Source organism: Ammospiza caudacuta, chromosome 11 (assembly GCF_027887145.1).
Source record: "Ammospiza caudacuta isolate bAmmCau1 chromosome 11, bAmmCau1.pri, whole genome shotgun sequence".
Lineage (NCBI taxonomy): Eukaryota > Metazoa > Chordata > Aves > Passeriformes > Passerellidae > Ammospiza > Ammospiza caudacuta.
The window spans coordinates 18,883,454-18,900,832 of NC_080603.1; the positions used below are offsets into that span (position 1 = coordinate 18,883,454).

The window sequence follows — 17,379 nt, forward strand, 5'->3', positions numbered from 1 at the left end:
GAGCAAAAAGGAGCAAGAATCCTTCAAGAATCCTTGGGGGCTTTTTTATTAGCATTTATAAAGCACGTTGCCATCATCAAAAAGAAGGGAATAGAAAAAAAGTGAACTTTTATCATTGCCACTCAACTCTCAGTTTTTGCAAAGCTCTGCTGACGTGGGCACAATTACCTGCACATGGTGTTTGGCTGGTACAGACGGTGCAGAGCCCAGCCTGGGTTTTAGCCTGGCTCAGGTCTTGTCTGGCTTTCCTGCTTCTGCATGGCCACACTACTCTGGGCACTGGCCTGGTGAGCTGAGCAGTGCAGGATCCCCCTCTTCCCCTCCTACTTTCCTTGCTCTTTGCCCTTCAGCTCCTCCAGTAACTTTGACACTTGAGCACAGCAGTGATGAACTGTTCCTGTACATCTCTGGCTGATCAGATCACTGCTCACTCCTGCCTTGTACAGCACAGCTCTTGCCTGCCTCTGGGCTGCTCACAGATATTTCTTTCTGTCTCCACTGAGCTGAACAGAGACCGACATCTCGACTGCTCATCAACCATCCCTGTGGTGAAAACCAGCCCTTAGCACAGCTCTTGTACATGTTGCATCTCTGGCATAATCTCATTTTGCTGAGACAGTCCAGGTTAAACAGTCTGATGTAGTAAAAGAGTTGATGCAAACTCTGCTCATCTCAACATAATCAATTTAGTGATCAGCTACACGTGCAATTGTCCTGACTTTCAAGGAAGACCACACTGGCTTAGCCCCTCTGGAAGTACTCCTGGGAAGGACTTTGTAGTAAAATAGGATCTAAAGTGAGGTGAGGATAAGTCATCCTTAAGGAGTGGTTCATGCTTTATTTAAGCTCAGTGCTCATTTGCAGTCTTGCTGGCAGACAGGCACTGCCTGGTGACATGTGGCTGGGCACAAGGGTCCAGGTAACAGGAGCAGACAGGGTCCACCATGCACAAAGAAGTCTGGTGTGACTTGTTTGCAGCATAAAGCAGGAGAAGCTGGGAGCAGGCTGTCTCTGCTCACATGCTCACTCACAGCCAGGCCAGCCCCAGGTCAGTTCCAGCCTCCAACAATTAGTGAGACAGATTGAATCTAGATTGATCTTTCTGCTTTCACAGAGTGAGCCTATTCCAGTGAGAAATTCTCCTTTCCCTGTGTTTTAAAAGGAAGGAGACCTTGTCAGATTTGTGGATAAATGGGAAGAACAGGGCAAGGTAGAAATAAATGTTGTGCTAATGCCTAGGAAGAATCATTAGGACAGAAAAACATCATCGATGTGGCCAGGCTGGGGCTGATCCACGTTGATGTGTTGAAATTCTGCCTCTGGTAAAGGTACTGCAAAAGGCAGGATTCAAAAGGACTATGCTATTTATTGCACATTTGCAGCATTTTGCAGAGAGTCAGAATATGGTTCAGAGCAAGAGTTTTTGGTACCAGTAATAGCCTGGACCAGAGCAGTGATGTTTGCTGCAGGAATTCAGAGGAATTGCCTCTTGGTGCTGTTCTTTGACAGACGCACTCAGGTCACTCAGATATTTACAGTCACTGAGAGAAAACTGAGGTTGTGGGAAAGCAGAGGAGAAGGGACACATTGCTTCAGTGAATGTACAGGAGCAAGAATATGGTGCTGAGCTCAGCTGGAGTTTATGTGGGTCTCTTTGGGGATGAGGTTTTGTGAGGGCAAATGGGAAGTACAGAGCAGGGGATCAGTCCCTGGTCAAAGCCAGTGGAGGGAGATCAAACATCTGTTTAATGTGTGTGTCACACCAGCTATTCATCCAAACTGTGATGACACTAACAGGGACATTTAACTGAACTGATTCTGATCCTCTTGCTGCACTGTGATCAACAAGGACAGCAAAGAAATAGGAAAATCGGGCAGGGCATTTTCAAGGATCATGGCTAACCCTGAAGGGTGCAGTGCTCTGATCACAGCTTGGCTGCACAAGCTGCTCTGCCCACGCAGCCAAGACAGGACCTTTACCACAAGGGAACTCTCTGTTGCACACAGTATGCTCAGTTTTTAAGGACACCATAAAAAGCAGTCAGAGAAGTATGACAGAGCACACCACAGCCAAACCAGTTTGGCTTTGCATCAGTGCAGAGAGCAGCAGGCAGGCCTGGAGAAAACAGCTTGCAAGCTGACTGACCAGAGAGCTGAGCGAGACAAAGGATGCTTGTCCTGAGATCTGTCATGGGTGTAGCCATTTCCAAGCTCCCAAAAGTGCAAAGGGATGCTCTCCTAGCTGGCAGAGCAGTGAGACTTTGTGCATGTTTATCCAGGGCTTTTGCCTGCATGGTGCCAGTGCAAGAGCCAAGAGCTGCTGCTTGTCATTGGCAGCTCAGCTATTGTTGCAAAGTATGATTTAATAGCAAGACTTGATTACAACATGCAAATTTAGCTGCTGGGGGACTATCTCATAGGTTTGTGGAGATTAGCTGTTAAATTGGCCAGTGCAAAAACATTATTAAGCAGAGAACATAATTACTCATCTTGTGCTTCTGTAGTGTATAGAAGAGACAGATTTGTTAAAAGCCAGCAAGTCCTATATGGAGAAAAGGCTAGTGTAAATGCCACATCATGTACTGCTGTATGTTGCAGCATATTTTATTAGAGAAGCAACACTTAATAACAGCATTTGGGAACTTGTGGAAGAAATCCATTATATTATTCTGCATCATAAAAGCAACCCTAATGCCTTGTGCGTGAAGGCTATGCAGATATTGAAACATCTCCTTTTGGTGGTAGTTGATTGCTTTTATGGAGATTGCATCATATGGATATAAACAAATCCAGCATTTGATATGAAATCTGGGAGCCAGGTTTTAGCCTCATGCATCTGTCTTCTATCTGTGCAGGTTCCCTCTGAAATGCATCAAGGTTCCCATTAACACCTTAAACGTAGAAAGTGGAGTCAAAACGAGACTGTCAGCACATACTAAATGAACAGCTGGGCGTGTGCTTGCTCTAATGTAATTCCCTTTCAGTCCTAGAGCAGTCTGTGAGGTTTGTAGAGTAAAAAGCTCTGAGTGTGAGGATGCAGAGAGGAGGGTTGAAGTGTGGGGAGCTCCTTGGTGCTACAGACCTGATTTGGGAGCAGTCTGTGGTTTGGGGATTTCCTCTTGCCATGTGGCTCTCAGTAGTCCAGGCTGGGCTTGCAGGGGGTGATGCACGGGCAGCTAGAGGGCTGAATTCAGATGCCAAAGTGCATTTGCTTAGTCAAAGTCCTACACAGTTTCAGGAAAATGTTTTAACAGAGGAGTTAGGAGGACTGAATTAGGGGAACAGCTTGTTCCTAATGGAGTGTAGTTCCTGTAGTCCCAAGTGCTGGCATGGGAATGGGATGATGTTGTCAGGGCTGTCATTGCTGCTGTGCTGCAGTGGCTGCTGTTCACCCCTGACTGGACATTTCCTCTCCAGCATCCCAAATGCTCTGCTGAGGCTTCACTTCTCTTAGCAGAAGGAAGTATCCTCCCAAGCCTAAGTGGGCAAGATAAAGATTTCAAGGGGTTTTGATGAGAAGCTCCTTGCCATTCTTTTGTTGCAGCTCAAGAGCTTTTGTGCACCAGTAATTGCTCCCCAGGCTGGATCCTGTGTGACTCAGAGCTGAATGTGGAGCTGCTGTGTGAGCTATCCCAGTCACTCTAAATTTTAATTCATAGTCAGTCCTCCTTCCTCCTTTTGGATGTGTCCATGCAGATGTAGGCTTGCCCCTCACCTGCTCCAGACTGGTAGATTTGCCACAGCTGGAGGGATCAGCTGTTCAGGTGGTGCAGGCAGGGAAACAGGGCTTGTGGCTGGGCTCATTTTCCACTCAGAGCCATGAAGCACCTGAATCCCTCATGCTCACCAGCATCTGCTGGGGTGACTGTGGGGTCCCTGGGAAGCAGGTCTGGCTGCATCCAGCGGCAGCAGCAGCATCTCCCTGCTTTCGTTACTCAGTGCCAAAATACCTGTGAGTGTCAGAGGGGGCAGTTCTGGAAAGGTCTGGTGTCAGCTGGGGAATGGAGAATGGCACATTTTGTCATCAGTGAGCATGAGGGGATGGTACCTGCAGCTGGGTGCTGGGAGTGGGTAGAAGCAGCGACTGGGTATCAGCAGGGAAGACCAGCTGAGGATGGATCCTGTTGGCAGAGGAGCAGGAAGGGACAGGGGGCAGCATGTGCCTGTGCAGGGCATCTTAGTCCCTATTTTTAAATAATGTTAACAGCTATTTAAATAATGTAACAGCTATTTTTAAATAATGTTCATTGATAGTTTGTAATGAAGCCAAAAAGTGGGAGAAACCACGTAGCAATATTTCATAAGAGTTTTGCCCCAGTTGCATGAGGACTGTGTGTTTGAGCTGCCTGCATCTCCCTAAACACCACGCCTGCACTTTGAGGCTGTGTATCCAGTGATCAGTAGTGATAAATGCCATAAACTTCACGTGGCGGTAGAGTTACAACAGGAGTCTCTGGTTGCCAGGGAGGAGGCAGAAGTAATCTACTCCTCTGTTAATCTCCTTTTTTTCTGTGTGTACAGCTTGGGTGTGCAAGAGATCCATCTGTTAAATGGCTGTTAACCTGTTCTCAGAGTCTGGAGTGCAAGAAGTTGTTTGTGTGATCCTCTTCTCTGACAGAACTGGTGCTGCCTACAGGAGATGCCCTTGTACTGCCTTCAGTAGCTGCAAACTGAGGTACTCTAGGAAGAGTTGCAGTAGCTTTTGGTTCCATGAATTATAGAGTTTTAGTGCACTGGGTAGTATAGCACACTTTGAGGCAGGACCTGCTCCTCACAGGTCCTAAGAGTTTGCCACTGCTGCTCTGAAACCCTGGGCTGGAATAAGGCTGTGATAATTAATGGAAATTAAAGTGCTCCTCCTGCCTGTGAGCTGGTTGGAAATGGAAAAGAAGAACCTGTCACAATTGTGACTGGCTCTAAACTACTGTCAGGCTTTCCTCCTTCCCTTCCCCTGCCCCAAGTGGAAAATTGTATTGGAAAGCAGCAGTTAGAGCACTTAAATCTTTCCACAGTTCATTTCAAGCTCCCTTTATTCTTCCCAGCCATACCCAGGCCAGTTTGGGGCGCGGATGGGAGTCTCTGGCTGAAACTTCAGGATGTTAAATAACAATGGGAGAGTGAGTTTCAAAGAGGGTATAATGTGCCTGGATTGCACGTACCCTAAGCTGTATTTCCCATGCTTTGACATTCAGCCCATCCATGCTTCGCTCCCGAACTGTTTCCTTTCCATATGGGATCTGTCTTGGTGTGATATGGAGCAAGGCCAGGCTGAAGTGGGGTTGGTGCCTCCCTTGCTGTGGAGGGACATGCTCCCACAGGCATCCACAGAAGCGGCTGGGTCTATCATGTCCAGACAGCAGTAAGTGAGCACATGAAGTGTGGGCAGTAAGAGAAGCTGTTGTATCCCCTGTGGTGGTTACCAGATTCTTGTAATCCCTTCCCTTTTCCAGGTACTTGGATTGTCTGTTTTAACTATTGTGTGTCCCCTTTCTTAACACCTCTTGGCACAGTCATGTTGCTGCTGCAGGCAGTGGTTCTGAGTGGGTTTGTCCCCTGCTGAAACTGGTCAGTGAAGGGTATCTGATGGAGCTTCACCATCCTTCTCAACTGTCCAGATTCAGCAGGTTGATCAGTTGGAGGAAGCTTCCAAAGCTTTTACTTGGATGTTATTGAGTAACCTTTGGTAGAGAGCCAAAGGCCCAATACATAGATTAGACCCACTCCTTAGGGAAGTCTGCTGTCTCCCTGAGGCCAAGTTATAAAAGTGAAAACTTCCCACCTGGTATGGCCCTCAGATATGGTCCATTATTGATTTTTCACGTAGGCAGCAATGATGTTGCAACAAGTCCAAGGGCATTCAAGAGATACTTCAATGGTTTGGGATGACTAAGGGATCAAGAGAACAGGCAATATCATCCCTATTCTTCCAATTACAGGAAATGATAAGGGAAGAAACAGTAAGAACAAGCAGGTCAATCGCTGGCTCCAGGCTTGGGGTCACTGAAGATTTTGGGGTTTAATTTGGGCTTTTCCTGCTCATTGGTTACTTTACACAACACCAGGCCTGCTGGTGACAGACAGGGTACACATGTCTCAAAGGGGAAAAAGGATTTTTCCCCAAGAGTTAATAGGGCTCATTGGAAGAGAAAGGGATAAACCCGGGCTTCTTCTAAATGTACATTTCCCCTGTTTATTCAAGTGCTAAGCAGTCTGAGAGACACAGCACTCATAGCCAGGTATCTGTCAGGCTTGGATTGGAGGCTCACCAAAGCGTGAGGATATATGGTTTTATTTCTGTTTTGTCATTTGGAGATTGCTACTCAATGTCTGTAGGACAAGAAAGCTCCAGGGCGTCTTAGGATATGCCCTGTGCTCCAAGAGACGTTGTTGTTTTGGCTTTGCAACATTCAAATGCAAAGTCAAGAACTGATGCCTGAAGTACTCCTTTTCCAAGGATTAAAAGGCACTGCCAAGGCTTTGCAAGATGACAGTGTTGCAAATCTTACCATGATCCAGTGCTGAGATCCGTAAGTTTCAGCAGCACAAATGTGCTGACAGATCTGTGTGTCTGCTTTCTTGTGATGGTAGATTTTTTTCAGGAGGTTGATCTGTGCTGCTGAACTGTGGAAGAGCTGCAAGGTAACATTGCAAGAGTTCTTCATTGCACCTAGGTCTTCATTTTAACCAAGCTTCCTTTCGTCTAATAAAACACTAACCCAAAGGAGCAGTTCCAGCATATCATCATGGATCTAGATTTGGTTTCTCTGGTCTTAAATGGAGCTGAGGGATCCATAAAAGTCAGTGGAGGAACTAGCTGGAATAACCAGGTTATGACTGTGACAATCAGGGAAGGAGGTATTTGCTAAATTCACCCAGCAGCATCTGATGCTTTGCAGACACTAGAGGGACTGGGACACATTACAAAGTCCTTTCTTGCAGTGCAGCTCTGGAGTCATCATATCCATCTCTGGACTTGAAGGATACAATTCTCCCTTGCTTACAGTGATAGGTCCCATGCCACTCATCCTCACTTGTTATGGTCTCATTGAAACTGCCTCGTCTATCCTCATCTGCCATCTGGCTGCAGTAGCTCCATCTGGGGACAAAGAGCTCTCTGTCACCCACAGCCACACACCCCCCAAGGTGCCGTTCAGGACCCGCTCCCATGGCTTTCTCCATGGGGTGTCCAGCCCCAGTGGGATGTTGATCCATTTTTACTCAATCCCATTGTGAAAATGAGACTAATTTTAGCCTGCCATGATGTGTGGGCTCACTGGAACATGACTGTAAATCCAGATCTGAACATTTTCTTGTAATGGACAGGGTGGTGAAATTGCACTGCTGCCTTTAACCTCAGGTTGTCCTTAGACCAAACTAGACTCTTCACAGCCCCTGCATCAGTAAATCAAACAGCTTTTGAATCGATGCACATAAAAGTCAAGGGAGAGAAGTTACAGATGGAAAAGACCCATTGTACCTTGAGCCTGTCCTGCTGCAGAGTGGGTAAGGCTCTCTGAGGAATTCAAGGCAAAGCTCCAAGCCTGCTGGCTGAGGCCAGACAGGGTGAGAGTCCTGCCTGGGGAAATATGTGGGGTGAGGGGAGACTGCCTGAATTTCCTGCAGCTTTTCCATTCTGCTCATCTCTGCATTTTATTCCCTTGGCTTTATTTTTTGGGCAAGAAAATGGATATTGGTTGTATATTCAGCAAACCCAATATGTTCATTCTCCTGATCATTGTTTTTCACTCAGGGCTATGTTTGACTTTTCCTTAGAAGCATGTTTTTCTCACCTAATATTTAGTTTAAGATCGTAGGAGCTGGATATAAAACCTTCTGGGACATTGTAATCTGCCAAGAGGCTGCTTGAAAGCAGAAGTTATCCAGAGTATTTCAGTAGCATATTTAGAAAACATCACCCCCCAAATTCTCTGTGGCCCATTTCCCTTTCATTTCCCTGCCAATTTTTATCAGTTGTTTTAACCCCAATCTGCTGTTAGTGTTCCCCCATACCTTGCTTCCCTCCCCCTCGGGTTTCCATGTCTTTGAAAGTCCTGGTAACCAGAAGGTTCATGATTGCTTTGCAATCATTTCAGACCAAGAATAATACAGCCAGAGCCAGCTGGATCCCTCGCTCTGTATTGATACAACTGTTCCCCTTAACCTGCCCACACTCAGTGCTACAACTGCAAATCTGAGGTTGAACCAGAGCGATGCTGGGCAGTGCTGTGAGCCCTGACCCATGGAAATGCTGTGAGCCTGGAAAGCAGCACCCCCAGCAGAGCATCCCATGGCCAGGGAGCAGCTACCTTTGGGTGTTGTCTGCTGGGGACCTTGGGAACTTGCTAAGTTACATGTGTTTTTCTGACACAGATATTCTCAGAACCAGTGGTCCCAGTGGTCGTTCTGATTGCCTTGATCTGCAGCGTTTCTCTTGAGCAATGGCAATGCCCTTGCTGAAGGCTGGCCAGTCTGGGTGATTGCTTCTCCTGGAGGTCCCTTCCCAAGAGCCCAAACAATGTTTGTGAGCATGGTTAAGAACTGGAACAAGCACCCAGAGAGGCTGTGAGAAAGTTGAAGGTGGGGATTGCTAGAACTCAACTGTAAAAGGCCAGCTTAATGCAACTTTGAAGTTACTCTGCACTGCTTGGATCAGAGACTTGCACCAGAAGAGGGCATTACTTAGCAAGTCACTGCCTGACTTCCACTTCATGAACATCAGGGGTGTATGCTGAGTTGTTGTGCCACCACTGGCTTTGGCTGCCAGATTAAGTAGGTTACTTTCCGTGGGTTTGGTATTTTGAACACTTTTTTTGTTATCTTTTGTTGTTAATCTCTCAATGAGTTTCTGCAGACTCCTTGTTTGTCCCTGGGTCACATCCTGGTTGGGAGATGTATGCTCTCCCAGTCATTGACTATCTCAGAGTATGCTTCTAGTCTGGAATGTTCATCCAGTATTCTTTATTTCCCCCTTGACCATCAGATTATCTCCTTCTTTGGAAGTGATCAACTCTTTGATGCCAGGTAAACTAGGAAAAAGCAAGTCCAAAGGCTGAAGGGTGTAGCACACACAGGATGTGAATATCTCCTCAGCAGGAATGTCTGGGAGAACAGTAGCTGATGGGGAATGTGAAACAGGAAGGCTGGTTCTAGCAGTCTGTGACTCCCTGTGGCACTATCAGTTCTCTGGGTGATTAACTGTTTGTTCCTCCCTTAATGAAAACTTGTCTCAGATGAAACCACCATAATAGAAAGCTGATGTTCTGGAGCATTCCCAAGTGTAGGTTAATATTTACAAGCTATCAGGTTCAGGTTTTATCTCCATCCCTTGCTGGCACAGAGATAAAATCCTTTTAAAAATCCCTTCTGATCTTTCTGGTTCATGACATGGCTTTAGTAAGACACTTTCCATATGGAACGGGTAAATATCTTAATGGAAATGTAAGTTTTTCTCATCATTTCAGGGACTAGTAACAGATGAAGAGCCCCCATGTACTAGGGGCCATGGCTTATAAGGCAGCATAAGTGATGGACAGTATCTCTGCAGGATACTTAGGCTAGGAAATGTCAGAATATTATTTCTGCCTCAATGGCTTAAGATCATGTTTACCTAATGTACTTACACTTGCATTTTGCAGGTGTTGTGTTAATATTAATGTGTTGTCTGAATTGTTAATATTTCTTCACTTCAACATTACATTAATGAAGGCTGCAGGGGATGGAGAAAAGACCTGGCTAATTAATTAAATCGGCAAAAAGCATCTTTAACTTTCCATCATGCTGCCCTTTGCTTCCACCTAATGGGTCTTGGCATTTCTGGTCAGCAGCCACGTAACACATGCTGCTGTGTGGAGCACTCAGCAACGCACTTGCTAATTTTTGTGACCCATAAATCACTTGCATAAACTTTAAATGGTGAGGAAAAGTGCCTTTCATCCCTGTTTCCTCCTTCCAGTGGGAAAGGCAGTCTGATAACAGGCAGTGCTGGCCTGATGTGTGGGGCTGGAGACTTTCCCGTCAGCAGAGGGACTGTCTGCATTCATTCAGGAATTCTTTCCATTCTCCTCCTAGCCAGACTCTGGATGACATTAATATTATGTGTCTTGTCATAAGCTGTGCTTTGGGAGCCAGTGGCATATCAGACTGCACGTCTCAGGAATGTGGACTGCCCAGCTTGGACACTGGCTGTGAGGTATTTCCTCTCTCCTCTGCCCCATCCCAGCCCCAGCCTGGCTCTGAGCTCATTCACCCACCCGAAATTACCATGGGCTGGAGAAAACTCAGGTCTCAGGTGCCTGCTCTGGCCCAAGGTGGCTGGGCACTCCCTTGCTTGGGAGCATCTTAATGCATTCCCAGATGTAAGGATTGCCAGCCCAGGTGTCATTGCTCTCGTGAGACCCGGTAGTTGAGGACAGCACTGTGCATTAGTGATCCATCCTTATCCCTTCCCTGTGACTCTGCAGAATGGGAGCAGGGCTCTTGGCATCATAGCTGCCTCTGAGAGCTGAGATCTTAGAGACCTGGTGGCTCCTTGGAAAGACAAACTGGATCTGATACAGATCTATGGAAAGCAGGACTGGGATTCCCAACTGCACAGCTTCTGGAGGATTGCAAACTCTTTCCCATTGTCTTCCCCACAAAGGTGAAGGGGTTGTGCATTCAGGGAGGGTTTTTAACGTTGCTGTCACATTGATGCTGACACCCAGCACAAGTAGGAGGTCAGCGTGGCAGTGCCAGGCAGCCCTGAGGACTGGAGACATTCCTAGAAGGGGACGTATATGAGACTGTGTGCCCACTGTGAGTGAGCAGCACTCCAGGGGCTTCTTTGGGGCCCATGAAAAAAGGGATGTCTAGATCTAGGAAGGCCATTTCTGGATGGAGTTCTTCCTCTGTGTGTGATGCTGAGAGTAAAGTCCTTTGCCCTGGGCTCAAAAATGTGGTAATTGTGAGAAGATTGTGGAGAACAGTGGAGCTGAGGCTGAGGGAGCCTGCTGAAGTTGTGCCTCCCCATCCTGTGTGGCCCAGCACATGCATGCAGGTCTAAGCTTTCATCCCTGGCCCATAGCAGCTGAAAACTCTGTTTTGGCACAGAGGAGCACTTGAGCACCATGCCAGGAGTCTGAAGGTTGTCACCAATTAGCATGGAAAGGAGCAGACTGCAGTCATATTAACCTTTAATGAAGAGACACAGCCCGCAGTGACTGCATCCTCTGCAACACCAACGCTTCAGTCCGAGGATGCCTCCTTTGCCATTTGAATCCAGACAGGAGGGAGGATGATAGGACGGGCAGGTATTGACTTTATCCCTTCCATATGAACCACAGATGAGGGTGAGGAACTCCAGGCTGGGCAAGGGGCCTTTTCCACCCACATAGCTGAGAGCCAAGAGGTCCCAAAGGCTCTGTGGCCGCTTGTGCCGTCCAGCACTGCGACGTCTGGCCTGACGCTGTGCTGCCAGATGTACTCAGCAATTTCATTTAACAGGGCTGCAAAGTGGTGCTGATAATTTCAAAGAAATTCAGTCAAATGGCTGAGGTTTTTCTAGCAGTCTTAATCCCTGTGTGCAGACCAGTACATCAGGCTTTAAGCAATTAATTCGTAATCATGCCAAATGCCTTCAGGAGCCCAGCGTCAGCATTGAGAACTTAAAACAGTTTTCCACTGTACCACAGATAATTTGGATAAAGCAAAGAGAGCAGTCTTGTGGCATTTCCAGCCTCAAGGTGTGAGAGTGGTCCATAAGTGACATTTGTATTCAGAGAACCCTCCCATGCATTTGTGTTGTAGGCATCTATTACTGGGAAGGCACCATAGCTAATATAAAGGGCATTCTTTATACCCCGGAAAGGGTGTTCATTATAGGGAAAAGCCATTCTAGCTTAGTAAGAAATGAATCTAAAACTGCCTCAGAGCTGCTATTCTCATCAAGTTTCAATGGTAGCAGTTTTAACCAAGAGTTAATTGAGCAATCTCAGAAAGTGGAGTAATTCCATTATTCAGCTATGCTTTGTACAAGGCTACTGCTAGCTGTGAGAGGAGCACAAATGACTTTCATCAAGCCAGGAACCGCCAGCATTCTTGCCTTTTACTACTTTTTCTTTCAAAAAAAAAAGTAGATCTTTTGGTCTTTTGGCAACTGTCATTGGCAACAGGAGCTCCACACCAACATTACAAGGCTCATATGTAACTCTGTAATCCAATTTTTTTGGATAATAGCAGATTTGATTTTCATGGCTCTTCAGGCAGCAGTGCTATTCCAGAGTGGATGGCTGAAGATGCTCCTGTTTGTTGGATAGGCAGAGTGTCACCAAGAAAACAGCACACTATTCTTGCATATATTTGCATGGAAAAGAGCCATTGGAAGTGCCCGCCCATCTACTCACCAAAGAGCATAATTGTGTCATTGGCTGCACTCTCAGGAGATGTGGGATTAGCTAATGTTGGTTTTAGAAGAGCTTTTATAGAAACCTCTCAAGTTCCTCTGCTTCATGGAAGAGGTGTAATCAAAAATAAGCGAACGCGATTTAAGGAAGAAAAAGTCATACCACATCCAGCATCTTTGGACCCAACACCTTGGGAGAGGGTTTGTTGGTTGAGCCTTGCTGCTGTTTCTTTACTGTTTTCCTTCAGCTGATGCTGCCCCTGTTGGATGTGAACAGGACTATTTGCAGCCTTCTGTGGAAGGTGACTTTGTGGGTGAATGCAGCAGGATTTAGAGTCCCATTCGCAGGGGGTGGCTGTAGATCTCCTGTTTGGTATGAGATTGTGCTGTAACAATAATCCCTTCCAAGCCAGCAGAGAGCAGGGGCTCCCAGCAGTGTACTGCCCTTAGCAAGGGAGCATAAATCCATCAGTGTCTTTAGAGCTCTCTCAGACACACACAGACACATCAGGGCTGCCTTTCTCAGCACCAGCTTTCCATGACACTGTTTGGTTCAAGTGTGATGCTCTCAAAGCTATACTGTCCTAACCCTGCTTGGACCCAGCACGGAGCTGGACACACCTGAGGCAGGCACATAGATATGGGCTGAGAAACAGGATGCCTTTGACTGCAGGTTGAAGCACTAACCCATGCTGATCTGGGATGGTAAATCTATCTGTAGATAGGAAGAAATTTGAACAGCAGAAATCTTGTTCCTTTTGTAGGAGGGAGTGCGTGCTATGAGAGAGAGACAAGATGGAGAGGAGCAGATGAGATATTGTGATGGGTTAGGAGAAAGAAGTTTGGTAACCCTTGCAGAAGAGGTTGGTCACATTTGGCTCTAGTCTGAACTGCTGGAAGAATGCTGGGGATTTGCTTGGTGGCAGCTCACCCAGCCAGTGGGACCACCATTGGAAGGGGGGCTCAGACTCCAGCTCAGAACAGTTCAGCTGCGTCCTTTTGGGAGCAGGTTTCCACAATGAGCTACACTTCTCCAGCCCATCAGAAGCAAAGAACCCTGCCATGGAAGGGCTGTGTGGTGTTTTGGGTTTATCTCTCACACCTCAGCTGTGATAACTCTTCCAACACCTGGATATACCCATCAGTTACATCTTGCAGGAGAGGATGGAGGTTTGGAAGGGTTTATGGGGGAACAGCTGGGCTCATCTGTCCAGCCCCACCTCACTGCCCCTTGCTCTGAAGTCCTGGGTCTGTTACCCTGCTGGAACAGCAGGTATTTTAGTGTCCTTTTGCTTTAAGGAAGCTGCCTGCCTCCTTCCTGCACTTACTGGATTGCACACAAAGTACTCCTTGTCTCTCCCTTTGAGCAAACCCTTTTTAGCTAATGTCATTTGTCAAGTTAATCAGGGAGAGTGGACACTTGGATGGCTGCTGTGCAGCCTAGCTGCATTGCCATGGAGACAAGCAGCCAAACGGGCATTTTACTTGCCCTGCCTCTCTTTGCAGATTTGCCATGAAAAAACATTATTTTATTTGCCATCAACCAAACAACTTGCTGAGGACATCAGTAGTTTTTCAAGGTTGCTATCTGGAGGTTGGGAAGGGTCTACCTAACATTTAATGGAGCAAATAGTAATGCTGATACTAAAGCAGGTCAAGGGTCTGAATGTGCAGTTCCTCTCTCCACATCCCATAGATGTTTGGTACTGGCAGGAGTTGTCTGAGAGGAATTACAGCCCACTAGCTTAAGTTTTGGGATGTAATGAAGATATCATCAGTCCTCTTCAGTGAATGGTTTCATAGGTGACTGTTTCCCTACAGAAGCTATGACTATCAAAAATACTTTGAAAAACACCAAGACTTGTGTTTAAGAACATCTCAGGAGCTTGAAATCTCCCCAGAAGTTGGTGAGGTGTAGGCACTGGCATGCCTTGGTCACATTTGAAACTTGGGTGAGTGTGAGCCCATACACTCCAGCTGACCTCTTGCATAAGGCAGGCTGAGGATGAGTTTCATCCACATAACTCACAAGCAAAATTTGGATATTGAAAGAGCTGACAGGAGATGTACATATTAGAGAGCTCAAAAGCCATCCCATCCCTCCCTCTCCTTGCCCTCACGTGTTAAATGATGCATGGAACATGTTTGGAAATGCTCCCTCCTGCAGCTTGGTTAGCAGGACAGCTGGGATCTGTAGGCACCTATGGAGGGACAGCCACCTGTTGACCCCTAGCCCTGTCTGTGGGATGGCCGAGGAAGCCTCACATCAGCACAGAAAGGGCAAAAGTTCAGATCAGATTGTTTATGGGATTTTATGGAGCCAGGAGCCAAGGATAGCTCAGCTAATCCAGAGGAAACTGTAGCGATGGCGTTAGAATGCATTTCACATGGGATTCATTCAGCGCGTGTTCAGATGGACCAGTCTTTCTGTCTCCATTTTTTTAGCCATTAAATATTTTTCTTTGTACTCCTGTCTGCCAGCTGCACCGAGCCAGACTCCAAGCTGGGCTGTTTTAAGAAAAAAACCCACAGAAACCCCAAAACCTCTTGTCGTTTGACCTGCTGACAAGTTAGCAGGGCTTCAGCACAGCTCCCAGCAGCATCAGCAGCAGCCACTGGGCTGGGTCCATGCTCTGCCAGCCAACCTCTGCTCCCACCAGCCCAGCATTCATTGCTTTTCTCCAAGCCACAGTGTAGTGCTTGCTTAGTTGAAGCCCTGGTGAAAACATGAGCTAAAAGTGCAACTGAAAGGCCACGTGGGGAGGGCAGGAAGGCAGCAGCTTTGCTGTGCCCTCCAGCTCCTCAGCACCTGAAGCCTTGCTGGCTTCATGGGCAGTCCTATCCCTGGCTCATCCTCCTGAGTCACCAACATCCCATGCAGTCACAGTGTGAGCTCCTCTCGGGATTAAGGTTTTCCTTTCAGGTGCACTGAGGTCATCACATTTAGCTGTTTCATGCAGATCTTGTCTCCTGTCTGTGTCCTGAACCCCAGACTCTGTTGCTCTGCTGGAACAGGTAGCGTGGCTTAACTCCCATCACAGGTGCCAGCACCTTCACTGTCTCCTGTTCCCTGTTCCCTCTGACCCTGGTGAGCTCTCACATGCTCTGGATTACCCCAGCTGTGACTTTGCCTACTGAAAGCTGCTTTCTCTTCCTGAACTCCTGATGTTTAGAGCAAATCTGACTAGGAATTATAGAGCAGCCCCACACTCTTCTTCCCTTTCAAGCTTGCAGGAATGCTGCAGCAGGGTGCATTTGGGGAGCAGCTCCATGACCCTGCAGTGATCCAGAGCTGGGAAGGACCCTCTGTCCCTGCAGGGGGTTTTGGCATCAGCCCCCAGGGCATTGCAGCCTTCCCAGGGCACTCTGGTTTGTTACTCTGAGCTGACACAAACCAACCCATCAGATCCTGGGGCTTCCTTTCCTCCCAGATAGAGGAGTGTCCAACCTTATCCGTGTTACCTGATCCTTGAAAGCCTGAGCTGCAGATGCATCTCCGAGAGCCTGTCTCTGCCTTTGGGTGAGAGAGCAAGAATAGCTTTTCAATTCTGAATATCCATGGTTGCATCCTGCACACCCTGTCATAGGTGCAAAGCTCCTGGGTGCTTCCCAGGGTAAGAGATTTTGCAGAGCAGAGTGGGTAGTATGTGCTGTTAGTTTTACTTCAACAATAAAAGCATCCCTGGCAGGAGGGTGCTCAGGTATGTGCTTCCATTTAGTACCTCCAACATCAGAACAAAGATATGTCCTGGAAATTGTAAAAGCCCAAGCCACAGAATGATAAAACAAAATGCAGAAGTCAATAATCAGGTGGAAATTGCATCCAGCCAAAAGTGTCACTGTAGATGGGAGATGAAGGGTTTACGCTCCCGTGCTTGTCAGGAACAGACACACCAGGGTCTGCTGCAGCATTTGCTCACAGTGTTCTTCTCTGAGACTTGCAATGAACACATGTTGCCTATGACAAGGAGGAGATTTTGTTCACAGGTGTTTATTGCTTTGTCCTTAAAAATGGGCTTGCATCTTCTTTCTGTAGAGGCTGCAGTTCAAGGGAGATGCAGGGGGACTCCATGGCCAACCTTTGCCCAAGTGTGCATCTGTGTAGCTGAGGCTGATGCTGGAAGTGCCTCCCTCTGCTTGCACCAAAGCCCATGGGAAGGAGAGCTGCAGCCTTTTGCAGCCTGCCCTGTTTTCTGTACCTCGCTGTGACCTGGCTCGGGCAGAAGGGGCTTCCCAGGTGTGAGCATGGGCTGGCCCAGCCTCACACCTGTCCTCAGGCCGTGCTCCCCACGTGCTGCTCGGTGACCCCCACTCTCAGGAGATGGGGATGGCCATGCCATGACCCGCTGGCTGCCACTAGCTGTCCCACGGCCGGGGTGCCCCGTGCCCTCGGGCCATGCTGTCCCACACTGTCCCGGACCCCGGACCCCCCGGAGCCAGTGGCCGTAGAGGGACCGAGGTTGCCATCTGCCGGTTCTGCTGCACAGGAGCAGCGAGAGCCTGGCTCAGCCCCCTTGAAGTGGCCCCTCAGGAGTTGTCCTGATCCTGCTCAGCATTGCCCACCTGCGACCCAGCCCTTGGCCTTTGGCAGCATGTCCCCATGGGCCAGTGTTCCAGGGGACAGGGCAGGCAGCCCATTCCCATTTAGACCGTGTTGCTCCTGCCCTGCCCACACTGCCCTTGTCCCTCCTGCCCTCCCTGTGGGGCCTCAAGTGTTGGCCTCTGGCACAAAACCCTCTGTGAGAATCCACAGGGCTCTTAATAAGGGAGCTCCTTCCCATTAAAGACTAATATTTCTACTGCTGATGATCACTCTCAGGTGCTTATTTCTCCTCTGGGCTTGCCTTTATTTCCTTTCTCTTTCTAGTTCTTGGCAAGTACTCCCAGGCTGAGAATGTATGACTGCTGTAGGAGTACCCCAGGAGTGCAGCACCTTGCACATCTCACCTGGCCAGTCTCCCCAGCAGTGGCCAGGGTTGGGAGCTGCAGGAACCCTTGGC

General features: G+C 47.9%; 1 protein-coding gene across 1 annotated transcript in view; it reads left to right on the top strand.

The window, feature by feature from the left end:
- The window catches only part of DIS3L2 (DIS3 like 3'-5' exoribonuclease 2), a 180,457-nt gene that overhangs the window by 152,030 nt on the left and 11,048 nt on the right, over positions 1-17,379 (top strand). The gene's annotated exons all lie outside the window — the stretch shown is intronic.